General features: G+C 41.6%; 1 pseudogene; it reads right to left on the reverse strand.

Annotated features, from left to right (window-relative positions):
• Positions 1-12,342: 12,342 nt before the first annotated feature.
• LOC135573301 (deformed epidermal autoregulatory factor 1 homolog) lies at positions 12,343-21,243 on the reverse strand (annotated as a pseudogene).
• Between the last annotated feature and the right edge of the window lie 836 nt (positions 21,244-22,079).

The raw sequence follows: 22,079 nt of genomic DNA on the forward strand, positions 1-22,079 counted from the left end.
AACTTTGTTGCTCCTTACTGAAACAAGCAAATTAGTCTTTGGTTTTCTAGGCAATGCCCCCCACAATGCAGCCGCAGCACACATTGAAATAATGAACAATACAGGCTTGGAACCACTAACCCTGGCAATTTGACTGGTAAGCGCATAGTCTCAGTCGGAATTAGAACGTCGCGGCCCCAATGGGCTAACCTGTGGATACCTAGGTTACCCCATTGGCTTACAGCAAAAACATACCCGCAATATTCTTATCTGCTTTAGTCAATTACAAAACTACATTTAAGTAAAGTACAACAGTGCCTAAAGTTTACTTTTCAACATTGCCTACTCTTGAGCGTTCTCACTGATTAAAAAACGTAATATTGTAGGGCTTCTCTCATGCCCCCTTTCATGACTGACTGTGTTAGCAGCCACGTGAGTGAGGGTGAGGGAGGGTGGGAGGCTGAGTGAGTGCTACAGTAGCTAGCTAGCCAAGACAAACAACACAAACAGACTATACACCTACAAGTAGTGAGTGGAGTTACAAATAGACTATACTAAACAAATTAAATGTCTTTCTTACCTGTAATGAAATGAGTTCCACACACGTAGCTACTTGGACACCGGATCCCCACAGGGCTCTTCTCACAGCCTTTCAGCATGTTTTGTTATTTATGTTTGACAAAAAAATCTATGACGAACTAGGCTCTTTTACAATGGGGGTCAACATAAAATAATATTTTTTTCCCCAATTTGTGGTCGAGGGGAATTCCTTTTATTATTATTATTATTATTATGAATATCGACTCGTAATATGGGTACACTCGCAATGGCTGCCTAGTAATGTGAGGCAATCGTTTCCATGTTCAGTCAAATAATGTTAACCAGAGTCATATACGTATTTAGAGAATTGGGCCAACTTTTTTGAATGTTCAATATTGTTCTAGTTCTAGACATTCCGTTGCATAGCATAAGCATGAAATATTCCCCATATCATGTTAATAGGGCGCAAGCATGGCTGCCATCGAATATTGAAATGTCATGTAAATGTATCATAATGCTTTCTAGGTATAATGTATTCGACCTAGAATAAATACCTAATGTTAATAGGGAGCCAACATGGTCAGTGCTATCCTCGGGACGTTGCTACCCAAAACCCTAACCTTAACCTCTACCCTCACCTAACATCTACCCTTACCTTAACCATTTTTATGTCAACTTCAATGGGGTATGGACGTCCCAAGGATCCCGGAGAGCACATACTGATCCAGCTTGGCTGTCATAGAGTGGCGTCATGTAAAAATGTATCATAATGCAGAAAACTCAATGGGACAGCTCTCTAAATACATAATAATAATAATTTATTAAATGTGTATTTAAAAAAACAAAAAAAACAAACAAGAAATACATCATAATGAGTAGCCTAGCTACAGTTAGCTAGGTCAACCAATAGAGGTCATGTCTTTAAGCGTGTGCATCCTCCAAAGATGGAGAGGGACAGTTCATGACTTGATCAGAGGAAGGTGGTCAGGGACATGGTGGATGAAGTGTCTGTTGACGATCTTGTAGACGACTACTCTTTGTAAGTTGCTCTGGATAAGAGCGTCTGCTAAATGACTTAAATGTAATGTAATGTACTCTAGGAACCAGTCGTGTAGCCGCTGGACTTCTCTTTCACAATGTATGGCATCCACTTGGGTGATGCCTTAGCGGCGCCAGAAAACTCACCACACATAGTTGTGTAATAGCCAGTCGTCCTCACTATCAGCCCTCTGCCTCAGCACTGCATTTCTTTATCTCTCATTCCTCGACTTATCCTTCAAGCTTCAGGTGACTCTTCAATAAATGTTTTCTAAAGATAAGGAACCAGCAGCCAAGTGAAACAAAAAAAGCTGGTACAGTGTCCGGATACATCATTCAAACAAAAACAACTAGACAGCTGGCTAGCCAAGCCAAAAAGAGTTGACCTGCCAGTCTATCTGCAAATCTGTGGGTCAAAATCACAAGAAATATTTAGAAAATATGCTATAAAACTCAATGTTATCAACAATTTTTTTATTTATTTTTAAACAATTAAAAACAACTAAATATGTACATATTTACAGGCGCTCTCTGCTTAGCCGTCTACTAGGGTGTCATGGCTCTGATAACTGATGTGGCTCATGGAATGGAATATATTTTTTTGTGATGTCAGTTAAGTTGAATCAAGAAATCACAGCACATATTTTAGCACATACAGTGAATGAGCTCCAAAAGTATTGGGACAGTGACACATTTCTACTCCAGCACTATGGATTTGAAATGATACAGTGACATTGAGATGCAGATAGTCAGCTGTAATTTGAGGGAATTATCATCCATATCGTGTGAACCATTTAGAAATGACAGCACTTTTTGTACATAGCCAGCCCCCCATTTTAGGGGACCAAAAGAATTGGGACAAATTCACTTATATGTGTATTAAAGTATTTTGTCCCATATTCCAAGCACGCAATGATTACATCAAGCTTGTGACTCTACAAACCTGTTGGATGCATTTGCTGTTTGTTTTGGTTGTGTACAAAAAGTGCTGTAACTTCTAAACGGATCACCAGATACAGATACCCTTAATGGTGAGCGTGGTCATTTGGCTGGCCATTTACCCTCGTCCAAAATTCCATGACCGTCACAGCCATAGAGCAGGCGTGCAGTCGTGTGTGGACCTGTAGCGCATGTGTGTGTGTGTGTGTGTGTGTGCGTGCGTGCGTGCGTGAGAGATCTGCAGGGAATACACCATTGTACTCACGCAGCATGGCTCCAGAAAAACAGCTATATTTGCAAATAGACTGATTGTGTGCAGTGTCCCGGGTCCCAGAGACCTGAGACAATTACTCACACTGTGTTGAAGGACAGGCTGTTTGTGTTGTGGCATCATAATACTGAATGATCTGAAGCCGTTCAAATATCTCTCATCGTTATTTTTGTTTTTGTCTTTGCACACCAGATTTACAGTATATTAAAGCGGCAACCCGCGGATGAAACATTAACAAACCCTGTTTCAGTAAAAAAGCAAGCTATGGGATGGTCCTGGAGAAATGTAACCACTCTCAAATTCATAGACAGACCTACGGATGCAAGGACTGACCATCCCATGATGTCAAAATTTAAGCTTTAGCTATGATTTGAGGCTACATAGTGTTTGTTTACATTCACTTTGTTTACACAAACATTGTAGTAAAACAAGAAAACTGATCTGCTCAAGATTGACTATTGAATTATTCATAACTTTCTCTCTGCACTCGTGTGATTCATAGTTTGTACACTTTAAATGAAAGTCACTTTGGGGGGAAAGTGATAGAGGTATTAATATAACAAATTACTCCGGATCGGACAGTCTGAAATACATTCCAATCACCAAACAAGGGAGAGAAGGTTGCAGGGTCAACGGGAGAGGGAGGGCAGATGAGTGAAAGTGATAAGAGTGAAAGAGACAGGTGGAGAGAGAGAGGAGGGGCGATATATAGAGGGATGAAGAGAGTGAAAGAGAGAGCTGGGAGGGAAGAGAGAATCATTTAACAAAGAAGAGTCTCATGGCAGCACAACATCATTCACTTCCTAGTTTGAAAGCGAGAGAGAGAAAGAGAGGAATAAATACTGGGAAGTGAGCAATAAAAAGAGGGGGGTGAGATGAGTGAGAAATAAATATATGGAAGATAGAGAAAGAGAGGGAAAGAGAGAGAAATGTGGAAGAGTGAAAAAGTGTGAGAATAAAGAGTGTCGGAGAAAAAAAGTATCAGGAAAAAAGATAAACATTCTAAGACTTACAACACAATTTCACACTAGGAATGAAAAACATAGAACACACTAAAGTCTATTCATATTTGGCCTTAAAAATACACTCTATGGGTCATTTCTGCTTGGCTGTCAATGAACTGTGTCACGCCCTAATCTGTTTCACCTGTCTTGTGCTTGTCTCCACCCCCCACCAGGTGTCTCCCATTTGTCACCATTACCCTCGGTGTATTTATACCAGTGTTTTCTGTTTGTCTGTTGCCAGGTTGTCTTGTCAAGTCTTATCAGTATGGTTTCCTGTTTGAGTTGGTCTAGTTTTCCCCGGTTCTGACTGGTCTACCTGCCCTGAGCCTGCCTGCAGTTCTGTACCTTACCTTTGATTACTGACCTCTGCCTGCCCTGGCCTATCCCCTTGCAGAATTAATAGCATGAGAACTGTGCTATACATCTGGGTCATATCCTGAGTAGTGATAAACTGAAAGACAAAGCAAGAAGGGCTTTTTACTCTATCAAAAGACAAATTCAAATTGACATACCAATTAGAACTTGGCTCAAAATATTCAAATCACCAATTGAACCATTGTCCTATATAGAAGTGAAGTGTGGGATCCGCTAACCAAACAACATATATTTTTTAAATGGGATAAACATCAAATTGAAATCCTGAATGTAAAATTCTGCAAAAGCATTCTTAGAATACAGAGAAAAGCCACAAATAATGTGTGCAATTAGGCCAATATACAATTCTAATTAATATGCAAAAACAAACCATCAAAGTGATACATATTTCCCTGAGATTACAAGGACCCAAAAATAATTTGAGGCAAAATACATATGGTGTGCAATTATCGCAGCAAAATGTGTGACCTGTTGCAATAAGAAAAGGGTAACTAGTGGCAAACAAACACCAAAGTAAATAAAACCTAGGCCTATGTTTATCTGTTTATATCATTTCCCTTATCATTTGTACTTCTACTTTTTGCACACACAGGACAAGCTCTCGCACACATGCCAGCTTGCTGAGTGGGCCCTACTGGAGCCAGGCAGTTGTATAAGGTGCGAGTAGCTGAATTTGTCTGTGAGCCATTTTCTCTTCATTTATAGGCAAATGAATATTTTATTTAGTGTATCGACCATAGGCCTGTGCAGGTCCGGACCGATACACTCGTTTTTGTGTTTGTTTTTGTATATAGTTAATCATTTAACATTTCAAACGTCTTTTTCTTTTCAAACTTGTGTGTTTAATGTTCATTTATGATTGTTTATTTCACTTGCTTTGGCACTGTTAACATGTTTCCCATGCCAATAATGCCCAATTGGGGGCGGGGGGAGGAGTGTGACTGACTGACTGACTGACGGGGCTTTTGAGAGGCGTGAAGACTGTGACCTCCACCTGTAAAGCCCTGGTGGGATTAGAGGATCAGTTTCCTGAAGATAGCGGTGCTATCTTCCCTGGCACAATGCCCCACAGCCACTGGAGCCGGGGGAATAAAAGTCCAAACACTCTCCCGGGAGAGGAGAGAAATAGCACCCTCAACTAACTTCCTCATTGTTCACTTGAAAAAACACTGAGCTGCATCAGGGGGTGAGAGCAGGACTCCGACTCTGGATTACACAGTGCCCGGCTAACTAGGTAGTCAGAGAGAACGAAAAATGAGGATATGCCAGCCGACTAAAATGTACATGTCGATACAGCACGGAGAGCACTTCCGTTTACGTTTACACTTTTGAGTCTCACACTAGCTTCTCATACAACTGAACCGAGACAAACCAAGCTGCACTGAGCTGACCTGGCTACGCATCTACCACAGCTTTGACATATACAGTACAAAGCAGTCGTGACGGGCTAACACTTTAAAAATGGTGCTCCACTAAAGTCCAGAAGCAGCCTAGAGCCTGGGCTTAATTGTGTGAAGGTTTCTTGGCTGGTGTGGGAACGTGCGTGATGAGAACACTGTGTGTGTGTGTGTGTGTGTGTGTGTGTGTGTGTGTGTGTGTGTGTGTGTGTGTGTGTGTGTGTGTGTGTGTGTGTGTGTGTGCGTGCGTGTGTGTGCGTGTGTGTGTGTGTGCGTGTGTGTGTGTGCGTGCGTGCGTGCGTGCGTGCGTGCGTGCGTGCGTGCGTGCTCGCGTGTATAGGGGATCGTAACAGTACGTCAGAACAGCACTCTAAATTAAGAGGGGGCTCCTGAAGGGAGTCTCAGCAGGTAGGAGAGGGAGGGAACTGGGACTAAAGTTTATACCAGTACTTTAAAATGTATTTCTTTGCTGATCTTGTTCCCTTCGTGGACATTAATTTGAAAGAAACTTGTAAATGTCTTTCTATACTAGTCTGCTTCCCTTCTGGCCAATGATCTCATTCTGCAATTACTCCATATGGGGCAGCAATATAATGGTAAAATGTTTAGTACATTTACTGTATAAGTATTCTTCCAATGAAGGGAAAAATGACAAGAAAGGTGGAATGTTTGACAGAATTTAGACATGGACTCAAAACAGCAAAGCAGGAGCAGCAGCAAAAATCTATACACTAATATCAACAGAGAAACTTCATTCACCTCTATCTTTTGAGACCTTTACGTTAACCTTCACACCTGGGCCCAAACTAACCATGCTATCCACATAGAGCAGCATCTAGTCTAGTCGGGCAGCTTTCAAGGACATAGCAACCTTACCATTCAAGGCTTCACACTAGCCGCTTAAGGTTAACGCTGGGTGCAGTCACACTGAGAGGACGCGGCTCACACCATTATGGCTGGCTGAGTAGAGGTAAGCTGCAGGATACCTATCTGACAGTCTGATCACTCACAGGGAGTGTGGCTGGATGTACTGAACTTAATGTCGAGGCTCTGAATGGCAAACTCTAGTTATACTGGCCAAAGGGAATACAGTATAGACCAGGGTTACTCAACTCTTAGCCTACGAAGGTCCGGAGGCTGCTGTTTTTCTGTTCTACCTGATAATTAATTGCACACACCTGGTGTCCCAGGGCTCAGTCCCTGATTAAAGGGGAAGAATTTAAAAAATGTAGTGGAACTGGCTTCGCGGTCCAGAGTTGAGATTGAGGTTATAGAACATGGAGAGCAAACTGCAACTTTTTAAGAGAGAAAAGAACAATGCAGGCTAGAAAGAAACACAACGGCATACAAATAAATAGGAGAATATCAATCGGGTGAAGGGGAAATAAGGGGGAGGGAAATGTTAATTGAGGTAATCTTTTTTTGTGATACATTTTTTATTTCATTTCAATCAAATTGACAGTGGTGCGGGTTGAGAGTTTCAAGTTCATTGGTGTCCACATCACCAACAAACTATCATGGTCCAAACACACCAAGACAGTTGTGAAGAGGGCACGCCAACATTTTTCCCCCTCAGGAGACTGAAGTGATTTGGCATGGGTCCCCAAATCCTCAAAAAGTTATTTAGCTACACCATCGGTGGTTGCATCACCGCCTGGTATGACAAACTGACCGTAAGGCGCTACAGAGGGTAGTGTGTACAGCCCAGTACAACACTGGGGCCAAGCTTCCTGCAATCCAGGAACTATATACTAGGCAGTGTTAGAGGAAAGCCCAAAAAATTGTCAGACTTCAGTCACCCAAGTCATAGACTGTTCTCTCTGCTACCGCTTGGCAAAAGGAAACACTTTGAAGTTTGTGGAAATGTGAAATTAATTTAGGTGAATATAACACAATAGATCTGCTAAAAGATAAAACAAAGAAAAAAACATGCGTTATTTTGATATTTAATTGTGTTACTTTTTTTTTTTTTTTTACTTTAGTTTATTTAATATTTTCTTAACTCTATTTCTTGAACTGCATTGTTGGTTAAGGGCTTGTAAGCAAGCATTAAAACCTGTTGTATTCGGCGCATGTGACAAATAAAATGTCTGTGCCCCCCACCCTCCCCCCACCCAGATTCAGTCATGAACTTAAACAAAAAGAAAAGGGTAAGATACTAGACCTTTACCCTCAAAGCCCCCCGCCCCACCACCTTCCTTCCTCCCTCCTTCAGATCGAGCCCCCCTCCCCCCTTATTAGAAGCCTTTTCCAAGACCCATAAGTTGCAAAACTGTCCACAAGTAATGCCACTTAAGGCATTTTCTGCGCCCAGAGAAAGTTTGGCTGTGTCAGCATCAGGGCCCTGAATGTTGGTAGCGTTATTAACTGCATCAATGACATGTAAGAGACTGCGGACATTGTCAGAGGCAAAACGTGTTTTTAGAAAGCCGGTTTGGTCGTGGTGAATGCGTTTGGTCAGGTAAGGTTCCAGCCAGACGGAAGGCCAAAACTTGAGCCAATACTTTAATGTCCGAATTCAAAAGTGATATTGGATCATAACTGGAACATTTTGAGCGGTCTTTGTCTCTTTTGTTAAGTGAGATTAAAGCAATATTCTAAATTGATTGAGAAAGACCCCTTTTTAGCTGCAGCATGTTCAATAGTAAAGGGCCCAACTGAGTCCATAAAAATCTACACTCTGGGGGTATTCTGTCAAGATCAGTTGACCTCCCAATGTTCATAGCTTGTATGGCAGTCTTCTATTCAACTAGCGTAAGACTCCAGTGTATGAGATACTGTGGTTATTAATTTTGGCTTGTGTAATCATATTATAATGCTAACCTGGATGTCATGCTGAATGTTTGTGTAATTGTCACAAAAACATAATGCACCTTTTGTAGAATAATGACAAGGTTACAATGCAAATGGCATGTGTAAAATAGTTGTTTTATATCGTTTTGGAACTAAACCACCCTTGCACTGCTTAGTAAAACTTTTTGCTTAGTTGTTTCAGTAGGCTGGCCCTCATCATCTGCTTTGTAATCAAAGTATTCCCATAGTTTGCTTCTGCAGACAGTTTTGCCAACAAGTTGCAGGCATAGGAATGTTTTCTTTGAAGAAGCCATGCTGTTGGCATTTTCTCTCTCTTCTTGCTTGCTTCTTAAAAGTAGCTTGTGCTGTCAGCTGCATACGCACATGCAGCCTGGCTAACTACTGCCACCATGAGAAGTTTCAGACAAATTACGATTCTCAATCCGTATATGACAAGAGAAACATTTGACAGAAGTACTGAAAGTATAAAAAATTCTAGTGCCGAAGGATTTTTCATTTTCATGTTCGAGTTTCAAAAAAGTACCGAAATTATGGTATACCGTGCAACACTGTCACTATCTGTCTAACACACAGAGCAGAGGACTAGAGGACAATTTATCAACTTGCTTAAAATCAAATCAAACTTTATTTGTCACATTAGCTAAATAAAACATGTGTAGACCTTACCGTGAAATGCTTACTTACGAGCCCTTAACCAACAGTGCAGCTCAAGAAAGAATTAAGAAAATATTGACCAAAGACATTAAAGTAGAAAAAAATCTAAAGTAACAAAATAAAAGAACAATAACGAGGCTATTTGCAGGGGGTACGGGTACCGAGTCAATGTGCGGGGGTACAGGTTAGTCGAGGTAATTTGTACATGTAGGTACGGGTAAAGTGACTATGCATAGATAATAAAGAGCAAGTAGCAGCAGTGTAAAAAACAAATGGAGGGGGTGGGTCTTACGGCTTCAGGTAGAAGCCGTTAAGGAGCCTTTTGGTCCAGGACTTAGCGCTCCGGTACCGCTTGCTGTGTGGTAACAGAGAGAACAGTCTATGACTTGGGTGACTGGGGTCTTTGAAAAATGTTTGGGCTTTCCTCTGACATCGCCTAGTATAGAGGTCCTGGATGGCTGGAAGCTTGGCCCCAGTGATGTACTGGGCCGTACGCATTACCCTCTGTAGCGCCTTATGATCAGATGCCGAGCAGTTACCATACCAGGCGGTCATGCAACCATGCTCTCGATGGTGCAGCTGTAAAATGTTTTGAGGATCTGGGGACCCATGCCAAATCTTTTCAGTCTCCTGAGGGGAAAAGGTGTTGTCGTACCCTCTTCATGACTGTCTTGGTGTGTTTAACCATGATTGTTCATTGTTGATGTGGACACCAATGAACCTGAAACTCTCGACCCACCCCACTACAACCCTGTCAATGTTATTGGGGGCCTGTTCGGCACGCCTTTTCCTGTAGTCCACAATCAGCTCCTTTGACTTGCTCATATTGAGGGAGAGGTTGTTGTCCTGGCACCAGTTCTCTGACCTCCTCCCTATAGGCTGTCTCAACATTGTCGGTGATCAGGCCTACCACTGTTGTGTTGTCAGCAAACTTAATGATGGTGTTGGAGTCGTGTTTGGCCACACAGTCGTGGGTGAACAGGGAGTACAGGAGGGGACTAAGCACACACCCCCGAGGGGCCCCAATGTTGAGGATCAGCGTGGCAGACGTGGGGCAGCCCATCAGGAAGTCTAGGATCCAGTTGCAGAGGGAGGTGCTTAGTCCCACCGTCCTTAGCATAGTAATGAGCTTTGAGGGCACTATGGTGTTGAACACTGAGCTGTAGTAAATGAGCAGCATTCTCACATAGGTGTTCCTTTTGTCCAGTTGGGAAAGAGCAGTGTGGAGTGTGATTTAGATTGCGTCATCTGTGGATCTGTTGGGGCGGTATGCGAATTGGAGTGGGTCTAGGGTATCTGGGAGGATGCTGTTGATGTGAGCCATGGCTTCTGGTTTGGATATGTACGTACGGTCACTCGGAGGATGACGTCGTCGATGCACTTTTTCATGAAGCCGATGACTGAGGTGGTATACTTCTCAATGCCATTTGATGAATCCCGGAACATATTCCAGTCTGTGCTAGCAAAACAGTCCAGCAGCGTGGCATCCACGTCATCTGACTAATTCTGAATTGAGTGACTCACTGGTACTTCCTGCTTTAGTTTTTGCTTGTAAGTAGCAATCAGGAGGATAGAATTATGCTCAGATTTGCCAGATGGAGGACAGGGGAAAGCTTTGTATGCATCTCTGTGTGTGGAGTAAAGGTGGTCTAGATTTCTTTTCCCTCTGGTTGAAATGGCTGATTTTTTTTATGGAATATCTGCATAGGCGTACAGAGGCCCATTATCAGCAGCCATTACTCCTGTTACAATGGAACGTTGTGTTAGCTAATCCAAGTGTATCGTTTTAAAAGGCTAATTGATCATTAGAAAACCCTTTTGCAATTATGTTAGCACAGCTGAAAACGGTTGTTCTGATTAAAAAACTAAATAAAACTGGCCTTCTTTAGACTAGTTGAGTATCTGGAGCATCAGAATTTGTGGGTTCGATTACAGGCTCAAAATTGCTAGAAACAAAGATCTTTCTTCTGAAACTCATCAGTTGTAGCAGTATCCAGCTACAATAGTCATTTACAACATTAACAATGTCTACACTGTATTTATGATTAATTTTGAATTATTTTAATGGACAGAAAATGTAATTTTCTTCAAAAACAAGGACATTTCTAAGTTACCCCAAACTTTTGAACGGTAGTATAGAAACCACTTTGTCACGGTTTTCTTGCGGTGAAGGTGAGGCGGACCAAAACTCAGCGTGGTGGTTATTCATGGTTCTTTAATAAAGAAAACTATACATGAATAAACTAACAAAAACAATAAACGTGCGAAAACATAAACAGCCTATCTGGTGACAACAAACACAACGACAGGAACAATCACCCACGAAACATTCAAAGAATATGGCTGCCTAAATATGGTTCCCAATCAGAGACAACGATAAACACCTGCCTCTGATTGAGAACCACTCCAGACAGCCATAGACTATGCTAGATACCCCCACTAAGCCACAAACCCAATACCTAACACAACCCCAAGACAAAACACACCACAATAAACCCATGTCACACCCTGGCCTGACCAAAATAATAAAGAAAACACAAAATACTAAGACCAGGGCGTGACACACTTTGTATAAGCCAACCTACTTTGTATTGATATTATGGCCAATAGAGCTGTGTGTGATCTAAAAGAGAGAAAAAACTGTTTCGGAACTTTTCCAGCCAAATCAACAATGCAATGTCATAAATGTCATAAAGATATGGTCCAATATACAGTAAGTCTAAAATAAATGTGGCAACTTTTATACTGTTGATAAAACAATTCAAATGACGTATGACTCCATTTTATTCGAGAGCACGATAGCAATCAACTGCCCCAACATGGCAATTGAAATATAAAAAGAAGCAGACAAATGTGATAAGTGATAAGAAAAGCTGGAGCTGGATTGAGGCAAAGACGAGCTTAATTTCCCCTAACGCAATGTTGGACTCAGTGTGCTAGATACTAGCAAAGAACCTCTATTTTACCCACTGTCCTACAACAGGGGGGTATACAACTTATTAGGTGACCGAAAGCAGTTTTTCAGACAGTTTGTCCACTGACTGGCCTTCCAAAACTGTGTCAACAGCTACCCTGTGGTGCCATTTTGACAAGGTAATCACAGGTGATGACTGAGCAGGCTTTACCTTGTCCTCTGTCCTCTGTTTGACTCGTCTCTAAAGCCCCTGTAACACCTATTTAACGACTTACCTCTGAAAGATGGGACCCATTTCTGTCATTCAATAGGTTAAAAAGAGGACGTCAGACACTCTTTATCCTCCACCAGACGCCTGCTGAGAGTCACTGTGAGGGATTTCTCTGCAGTGTCAGTGTGTGTGTGTGTGTGTGTGACTCATGTCACCCCCAGTGCCGGTCTGATGTTCTTGGGAGGTGGTTGGTCCTTTTTCTCTGGAGCGGTCGGCTGCTCGTTCTCCTTCTTGCACCTCTTGTAAGGGACAAGCAGTCTGACTGGACCCATCTGGACAAGAAGAAAAGGGGAAAGTGCAATGCTTGGTGAGCAACAACCGTGATACATTTTTCATGACTTCCATGATTTATTTGCGTGAACTGTTGGACAGGTTGATTCGTTTCTGTACAACAAAAAAAGAGTTTAGAGATCTTTAAGAAATGCTTAGACGGCTGAATGTTCTGTTTCATGTGAGCACCAACCTCAGCAAAGATTGCCTTTGCTGCAGATGGCAAAAGCAGCTGTGAAACAAAATATATGCTGTGTTGTAGAAAACTATTTCCCTCCTTATCTTACAAACAATAAACCAATGCCCCTGAGTCTGCCCTTTATGTCTGCCAGCCTAGAGATCTGTTATAGCCAGGACGTCGGAGGAAAAACGTGACAGACACACATGATTTGCTGTTGTTTGTCTACTTCCTGGCTGGATTGTCATGAATAAATTCTACTTACCATATTCATGTTTTCCCCTGCATATCCTTGGTACTGTGAAAAAATATGACAGTGTGATGGGACAGAATGTGAAAGGTGACTTTCACAACTAAGCTTTTAGAAGTGATCATCAATATCTACATGGCATGAAACCCACACACTGCTGGTCTGTACCAAGGGGTCCTGTATGTTACACCTCTAACATCCTATCCCTTGAGCTTCACCTTGAGCTACCAGTATATTCAAAATATGTTCATTCACCGACATACTTGTCTCTGCAAAGTCAACTCGCCCATCAACGGGAGGTCGTCGCTGCAGGCCGCACAAGTACAGGAGGCAGCGCGGAGGTCGAGGGTGCGCTCCTGAGAAATCAATCATATCTCTGCATTCTAAACAATCAGGTGCACACTCCGCTCCTTATGTATTTGGACAGTGAAGTGACAATGTTTCATTTGGCTCTATACCCCAGCATTTTGGATTTGAGATCTAGTGTTTCATATGAGGCAAGAGTGAATAATGTCACCTTTTAATTTGAAATGAAAGCACTTTACACTATATATCTTGTCCCCCCCCCATTTGGACAAAATGCAGTCCCTCTTTAAATGACGTTCAGCTTATAAAGGCTTCATAAACTCTTCATAATGCCTTCATAACCACTACATAAATGTGTTACAAAGCATCTATAAACATATGTCATGGTTCATAAATGTGGCATAACTGGTAATTACTGTATGTCACACAATGTCAAATGTGACATACCCACTATGTTAAATATGATATAACGTGCTTTATGAAGGTGCTGTAAGTATGGCACATGCTCTAAAGTCAAGTCATGTTAGTCACATTACACCTAATCTCATTCAGTTAGCTCTATCCGGAATCCTTGGGACATCCCTCCCCTAAACGCTAACCGTAACCCCTACGCTTAATCATAACCATAACCCTTACCAAATCCTAACCTTAACCATTTTAAATTTCAACTTAAATGGGGTATTGATGTCCCAGGGATTCTGAATAGCAAGGACCAATCTCGTTCCCAGACACTTCTGCCCAAATGTGCAGAAGGTCTGGTGAACCAACGCATCAAACTTGGCCTTCGCTAGCCAATACAGAGTGCTTGGTGAATCTCCCCGCGCATTACTCATTGGCTTAAGCTACCAACCAATTATCTTCCACAACACTTTCCCCCATGTGTCTTGTATCATATTTGTCTAACGTCTTGGCAATAAAGAGATTGTGTTTGTAACTCTTATTGGGAGAGTTTTTCCCCCACAACCGCGACACATCTACCACAGATTTTAAGAGTGTAGTCTTTCTTTTTTCAGTGGAGCCATTAGCTAGCTAGCTATGTCCTTTGCTAGCTACCTGGAAGGTAGGGCCTGTTGTTTTTTTCTCCCTTGAGGCCAGGGGGAATGGTTTCCACTAAATAGCACCACTACATTGTAAAAATTAATGAACTATTTTCTTTTTGATCTTAATTTAAGGTTAGGTTAGGTATAAGGTTATTGGTGTGGTTAAGGTTAAGGTTAGGGTTAAGGTTAGGTGAAAAATAAAATGTTAATGGCCTCCTGAGTGGCGCAGCAGTCTAAGGCACTGCATCCCAGTAATTGAGGCTTCACTGCAGATCAAAGGTTTGATCCCAAGGCTGTGTCACAACCGGCAGTGACCGGGAGTCTCATAGGGCATCGCACAATTGTCCCAGTGTCGTCTGGGTTAGGGGAGGGTTTAGCCGGGGGGACTTAACTGGACTCATTGCGCTCTAGCGACTCCTTGTGGCGGGCCAGGCGCCTGCAGGCTGACTTTGGTTGTCATTTGAAAAGTGTTTCCTCTGACACATTGGTGCGGCTAGCTTGTGCAGCTGTTAAAGAGCGTGTTTTAGAGGACACGTGACTCGAACTTCGCCTCTCCTGAGCCCATTGGGGAGTTTCAGCAATGAGATAAGATCACAATTGGATATCACGAAAAAGGGAGGTAAAATACAAAAAAGAAATCTGATTAAAAATGTGTGGCAATGGCCATGGTTCAGACATAATTATGACTTTGTGGCTGTGTTAATGAGTGATGACCGGGGGAATGTTTTTGCTAGCAAAGGAATATAAACGCAAAGATTTCAAAGACTTTACTGAGTTACAGTTCATATAAGGAAATCAGTCAATTAAAAGAAACTCATTAGGCCCTAATCTATGGATTTCACTTTTTTTTTTCTTTTTTTTTCACCTTTATTTAACCAGGTAGGCAAGTTGAGAACAAGTTCTAATTTACAATTGCGACCTGGCCAAGATAAAGCAAAGCAGTTCGACAGATACAACGACACAGAGTTACACATGGAGTAAAACAAACATACAGTCAATAATACAGTATAAACAAGTCTATATACAATGTGAGCAAATGAGGTGAGAAGGGAGGTAAAGGCAAAAAAGGCCATGGTGGCAAAGTAAATACAATATAGCAAGTAAAACACTGGAATGGTAGTTTTGCAATGGAAGAATGTGCAAAGTAGAAATAAAAATAATGGGGTGCAAAGGAGCAAAATAAATAAATTAATTAAATACAGTTGGGAAAGAGGTAGTTGTTTGGGCTAAATTATAGGTGGGCTATGTACAGGTGCAGTAATCTGTGAGCTGCTCTGACAGTTGGTGCTTAAAGCTAGTGAGGGAGATAAGTGTTTCCAGTTTCAGAGACATGACTGGGAATACAGATATGTATATGTTGGTCACAGATCCCTTTAAATAAAAGGTAGGGGCGTGGATCAGAAAACCTGTCGGTATCTGGTGTGACCACCATTTGGATCATGCAGCGTGACACATCTCCTTCACATAGAGTTAAGGATTAGGATTACCCCCTTTTTTAAATTTTTGCCTAAAATGCCTGTAGCTCAGGCCCTGAAGCAAGGATATGCATATTCTTGGTACCATTTGAAAGGAAACACTTTGAAGTTTATGGAAATGTGAAAGGAATGTAGTAGAATATAACACAATATATCTGGTGAAAGATAATACAAAGAAAGAAAATAACGTTATTTTGTATTTGTTTTGTACCATCATCTTTGAAATACAAGAGAAAGGCCATAATGTATTATTCCAGCCCAGGTGCAATTTAGATTTTGGCTACTAGATGGCATCAGTCTATGTGCAAAGTTTTAGACTGATCCAATGAACCATTGCATTTCTGTTCAAAATGTTGAATCAAGACTGCCCAAATGTGTCTAATTTGTTTATTAATAACTTCATGTTCAAAATTGTGCACTCTCCTCAAACAATAGCATGGTGTTATTTCACTGTAATAGCTACTGTAAATTGGACAGCGAAGTTAGATGAACACGAATATAAGCTTTCTGCCAATATCAGATATGTCTATGTCCTGGGAAATTGTCTTGTTACTTACAACCTCATGCTAATCGCATTAGCCTAAGTTAGTTCAACCGTCCCGTGGAAGGGACACCAATCCTGAAGAAGTTTTAATCGGGTTGTTGATTGTGACCTGTGGAATGTTGTCTCACAATTTAGAGCGTCCTTTTATTGCCCACAGAACAAGGTGCACCTGTGTAATGATCATGCCGTTTAAATCAGCTTCTTGATATGCCACACCTGTTAGGTGGATGGATTATCTTGGCAAAGGAGAAATGCTCACTGACAGGGATGTAAACCAATTTGTGCACAAAATTTGAGAGAAATAAGCTTTTGGGTATGGAAAATTACTGGGATATTTTATTTTAGCTCCTGAAACATTGGACCAACACTTCACATGTTGCGTTTATAGTTTTGTTCAGTGTAGTTAATCTCTGCACAGTAAATTAGTTTGTCAGCTAACTAGTCAGTTCAGTGTACTTTAGTGAGTAAAGTCAATCCCATAGAATTCTATGGTCATTCAAAAGCCCAATTTTGAATGGTTAATATCCCAGGCTTATATGTGCTGTATGTACAATTGCCAGAGGACGACGTTACACCAAGAAGTACTTACCTTGATGAACATAAGGAACATCAGGAAATGTAAAGTGATTTTCTTCTGGAACCAAGTTGCATGTTGCTCAGTACACAAATACACACACAACAACATAACGACCCATACCGTGAAGTGCTGGGCCCAGTCAGGTCTTTGACACATTCACCCACAGATCAGCCACAAAATGTTGGCACCATTGTAACAGGTTGTAATCAAGCACTGGTCTCCAGCATGGGAACAGAAGAGTAATACCTGGAGTGGTAGTCTCAGTTTCTGTAGGACTACTCCAAATCGTCTTGGCTCTGACACACACGCAATAAATAAAGGTTAACTTGCTCGTTTTCATTGTACAGTGACACCAAAAGTTGGCATTTGATTTGCCCAGTCCACCACATGTGCTTACTGTGCTACAGAAACACTGCATGCACACTGAATTAAACGGGTAACTACACTAAAAAATCTAAATTTCGTAGATTTTTCCCAGACCTCAAAAGTAGTAACCTGATGTGAACAAATACAATTTTAAAAAATGGGCGGAAAACAAGAAGGGGAAAAATTAAATCGGAAAAAACCTGGAAAAACAAAAACGAGAGAACAAAATTTGGAAAAAATAAAAACGATTTAAGAACAGGTGTCCGCCTGCACCACAGCATTTTGGGGAAATTTGAGGTCAGGTCCAGTATTGGCTCTTTTATTTGTCACATGCGCCGAATACAACAGGTATTCCCGTGAAATGCTTACTTTAAAGCCCTTAACCAACAATGCAGTTTTAGAAATTAAGAAAATATTTACTAACTAAAGTTAAAAAATAACATAATTAAGTAACACCAAATAACAATAATGAGGCTAATTACAGGGTGTACTGGTACCGAGTCAATGTGCGGGGTACAGGTTAGTCGAGGTAATTTGTACATGTAGGTAGGGGTAAAGTGACTATGCATAGATAATAAACAGCAAGTAGCAGCAGTGTAAAAACAAAAAAGGGTGGGGTGTCAAATATTCCGGGTGGCCGTTTGCTTAATTGTTCAGCATTCTTACCCTAATCTGGGGGTAGAAGCTGTTAAGGAGACTTTTGGACCTAGACTTGGTGCTCCGGTACCGCTTGCCGTGCGGTAGCAGAGAGAACTGTCTATGACTTGGGTGACTGGAGTCTTTGACAATTATTTGGGCCTTCCTCTGTCACTGGCTAGTATAAAGGTCCTAGATTGCAGGAAGCTTTGCCCCAGTGATTTACTGGGCTGTACGCATTACCCTCTGTAGTGCCTTACAGTCAGATGACGAGCAGTTGCCATACCAGGCGGTGATGCAACCGGTCAGGGTGCTCTCGATGTGTAGCTGTAGAATCGTTTGAGGATCTGGGGACCCATGCCAAATCTTTTGGATTCTCCTGAGGGGGAATAGGCGTTGTTGTGCCCTCTTCACCCCTTTCTAGGTGTGTTTGGACCACAATATTAAGTTGTTGATGTGGACACCAAGGAACTTGAAACTCTTAACCTACTCCACAACAGCCCTGTTGATGTAAATGGGGGCATGTTGGGCCTCCATTTCCTGTAGATCCATGCTTGGACCATCCTAGAAATGTTTTAGCGTAATATATTATAAAATAACATATGCCATTTAGCAGATGCTTTTATCCAAAGCGACTTAATCATTCATGCATACCTTTTTACGTATGGGTGGTCCCGGGAATCAAACCAACTATCCTGGTGTTGCAATGCTCTACCAAGATGCCTAACAAGGTTAGAAATGCTTTCTGAATCGTCAATTTAATATGATTTATTAAATCCCAAGATCTGTGCCTCAGCACAATCCTATCTTGGAGCTCTACGGACAATTCCTTCAACCTCATGGCTTGGTTTCTGCTCTGCCATGCACTGTCAGCTGTGGGACCTTAAATAGACAGGTGTGTGCCTTTCCAAATCATGTACAATCAATTGAATATACCACAGGTGGACTCCAATTAAGTTGTAGTAACATCTCAAGAATGATAAATGGAAACAGGATGCACCTGAGCTCAATTTCGGGTCTCATACCAAAGGTTCTGAATACTTATGTAAATGTGATATTTCAGTTTTAAAGTTTTTATAAATGAGAAAAAAAAGGAGAAAAAAAACTGTTTTTGCTTATTCATTATGGGGTGTGCGTGTAGATTGATGAGTGAAAAAAACAATTGATTAGACTGTAACGTAACAAAATTTTGAAAAAGTGAAGGGGTCTGAATACTTTCCGAATGCACCGTACAGTGTATTCAAGTAGTGTGGTTTGGTCCCACATTTCTAGCACACAATGACTACATCAAGATTGTCTCTACACACTGGTTGGATGCATTGTTTTGGTTGAGTTTTTGATTATGTTTTGGTCAGATCTTTCTGAGATAGATGTATCTGAACACTTTAAATTAATCCTGATAATGCCAGGAATTAAACATGAAACTGCTCTAACTGTTTACACCCCTCTTGTTGGTGGAGAGAACATTATGCTGTTTGAAAGCACATTTTTTGCACTTCTACACATTTTCCCATGTGGCAGAGAGAACATGTTGCTGTTTAAAAGCTCATTTCCTGCGTGTTCATGTGTGTTTATATTATACCAGGGGTTGAAGAGTTCCAAAAATAAATAAGAAGTGCCATCAGAGACTGTCACGACTGACAAGACTGTGGGCTGAGTGGGTTGGCTTGCTCACCTGGATGAGGCACTGCAGTGGACGCCCTGCATAGCGGATGCTTCACTTCGAATCCTTGCCGCTCGCCTGTCCTGACATGCCCTCAAACTCAGTGGGCCTGTACCAGTGGAATGGACAGGCGGCAGAGACAAGACAAGCGAACATGGCAACAATTATTTAAATGGAGATAGGCATCATTCACCTTAACCCATGTATTCTCAAGATGAGTGAAGAATATATGGCTTCTTTCAGACAGCTTTTATCAGCTGGGTTTCTTAAAAATAGTCAACTCCATAGCGGCGAACCTATCACCTCTTTCACCCCTATTCCCTGCCACTCTTCAACTTTGGCTAAAATCAAATCTGTGTTTACACTCGTTTCTACTTCCAGTTGTGATATTGCAATTACTGGTAATCAGAGTGGCCACGGTCTCCAGCCAGAGCAGGGGAAAGTAATGGAGCCTAAACTGTCCTGATCTTTAAACGAAGAGCTCCACTTTGTGGCCACACCTACAGCTACATGAGACCAGTCTAATCTTGTACAGCATGCCGCTGGTGTTCATGGAGCACACTGGCAGCTCGATGTTCGTACGCGAACAAGTCCCAGTTGTGCTTGGAGCCATTTTTCCCATGCCCTAAGGTCATTGGAGGAGAGGGAGTCTGGGGCCCTGGGATTGACAAGATAATACACAACACTTAAGTTACCATGACAACTGATATTTATTTTTGTAACTGAGATTCCCTACAGCATACCAGAGGTCATGGCGGCTGCAGCGTTCTTCTGTCCTGTTGCGTCCACTATGCTCCCATGAGTGTGAACCACTATCAGAGTGGCCTTCTGGGGATTGACACCATTGCCCATCTGTAGGGTGTTCCTGCCAGTCTGTCATGTGAGGGAGGAGCAGAGAGAAACATTACATTGCACAGTCTGTGCTGCTGGGGACGTTATGTGGCATATGGTTCTGGTTTTACACGGTCTGTTTCTTTTCAGATACAGTGGCTTGCGAAAGTATTCACCCCCCTTGGCATTTCTCCTATTTTGTTGCCTTACAACCTGGAATTAAAATAGATTTTTTTTGGGGGTTTATCATTTGATTTACACAACATGCCTACCACTTTGAAGATGCAAAATATTTTTTATTGTGAAACAAGCAAGAAATAAGACAACATTTTTTTACTTGAGCGTGCATAACTATGCACCCCCACAAAGTCAATACTTTGTAGAGCCACCTTTTGCAGCAATTACAGCTGCAAGTCTCTTGGGGTATGTCTCTATAAGCCTGTCACATCTAGCCACTGGGATTTTTGCCCATTCTTTAAGGTAAAACTGCTCCAGCTCCTTCAAGTTTGATGGGTTCCGCTGGTGTAAAGCAATCTTTAAGTCATACCACAGATTCTCAATTGGATTGAGGTCTGGGCTTTGACTAGGCCATTCCAAGACATTTAAATGTTTCCCCTTAAACCACTCAAGTGCTGCTTTAGCAGTATGCTTAGGGTCATTGTCCTGGAAGTTGAACCTCCATCCCAGTCTCAAATCTCTGGAAGAGTGAAACAGGTTTCCCTCAAGAATTTCCCTGTATTTAGCACCATCCATCATTCCTTCAATTCTGACCAGTTTCGTAGTCCCTGCCGATGAAAAACATGGATGGTGTTCTCGGGGTGATGAGAGGTGTTGGGTTTGCAGCTCATCCCTGTTCTGTACTTCTCCACAACATTGTCCCTGACCTGTTTGGAGAGCTCCTTGGTCTTCATGGGGCTGCTTGCTTGGTGGTGCCCCTTGCATAGTGGTGTTGTAGGCTCTGGGGCCTTTCAGAACAGGTGTATATACATACTGAGATCTTGTGACAGATCTTGGGCTTTATTGAACAAATTATGTAACTTCTGAAGGTAATTGGTTGCACCAGATCATACTTAGGGGCTTCATAGCAAAGGGGGTGAATACATATGAAACAAGTAATTTATTTAATTTCACTTCACCAAATTGGACTATTTTGTGTATGTCCATTACATGAAATCCAAATGAAAATCCATTTAAATTACAGGTTGTAATGCAACAAAATAGGAAAAACACCATGGGGGATGAATACTTTTGCAAGGCACTGTAAGAGGTTGAAAGAAATAGTAGAAATAGGCTAGCTCCCTGACGTTATAGGCCTTGTCTAGTGAGTGGTAGCTGTGGGGTAAGTTGAGACTTGTTTTTACATTTAGCATCACTACGTCAAGGGAAATATATAATTCTTTCTAACAAAGACATCTACATATATTTCAGGATGTTTTGTATCCCTGGAAATAATCAGAATTCATATAAACATTACAGTCTTAAAAACACAGCTTGTCCAAAAACAGCAGTATCTTTGAACAACGTACCCCAAGTATGGGGTAAGTTGAGCCGCGGGACAGGAGAAGTTAAGCCGCTTATATATTGCTGTACTGAATTAAATATTACCAATACCTTTTTAAAACCATGTCTATCTTTATTTCTCAAACACATTTCAATATAATCACAATCACTTTTTGTCTTTTAATAATTTTAAGCACCTTTAACACCGAACAAACATTTTTTAAACACTTTTAACATAGGCCAGTCC

The sequence above is a fragment of the Oncorhynchus nerka genome, linkage group LG9a (genome assembly GCF_034236695.1).
Source record: "Oncorhynchus nerka isolate Pitt River linkage group LG9a, Oner_Uvic_2.0, whole genome shotgun sequence".
NCBI classification, from domain to species: Eukaryota; Metazoa; Chordata; class Actinopteri; order Salmoniformes; family Salmonidae; genus Oncorhynchus; species Oncorhynchus nerka.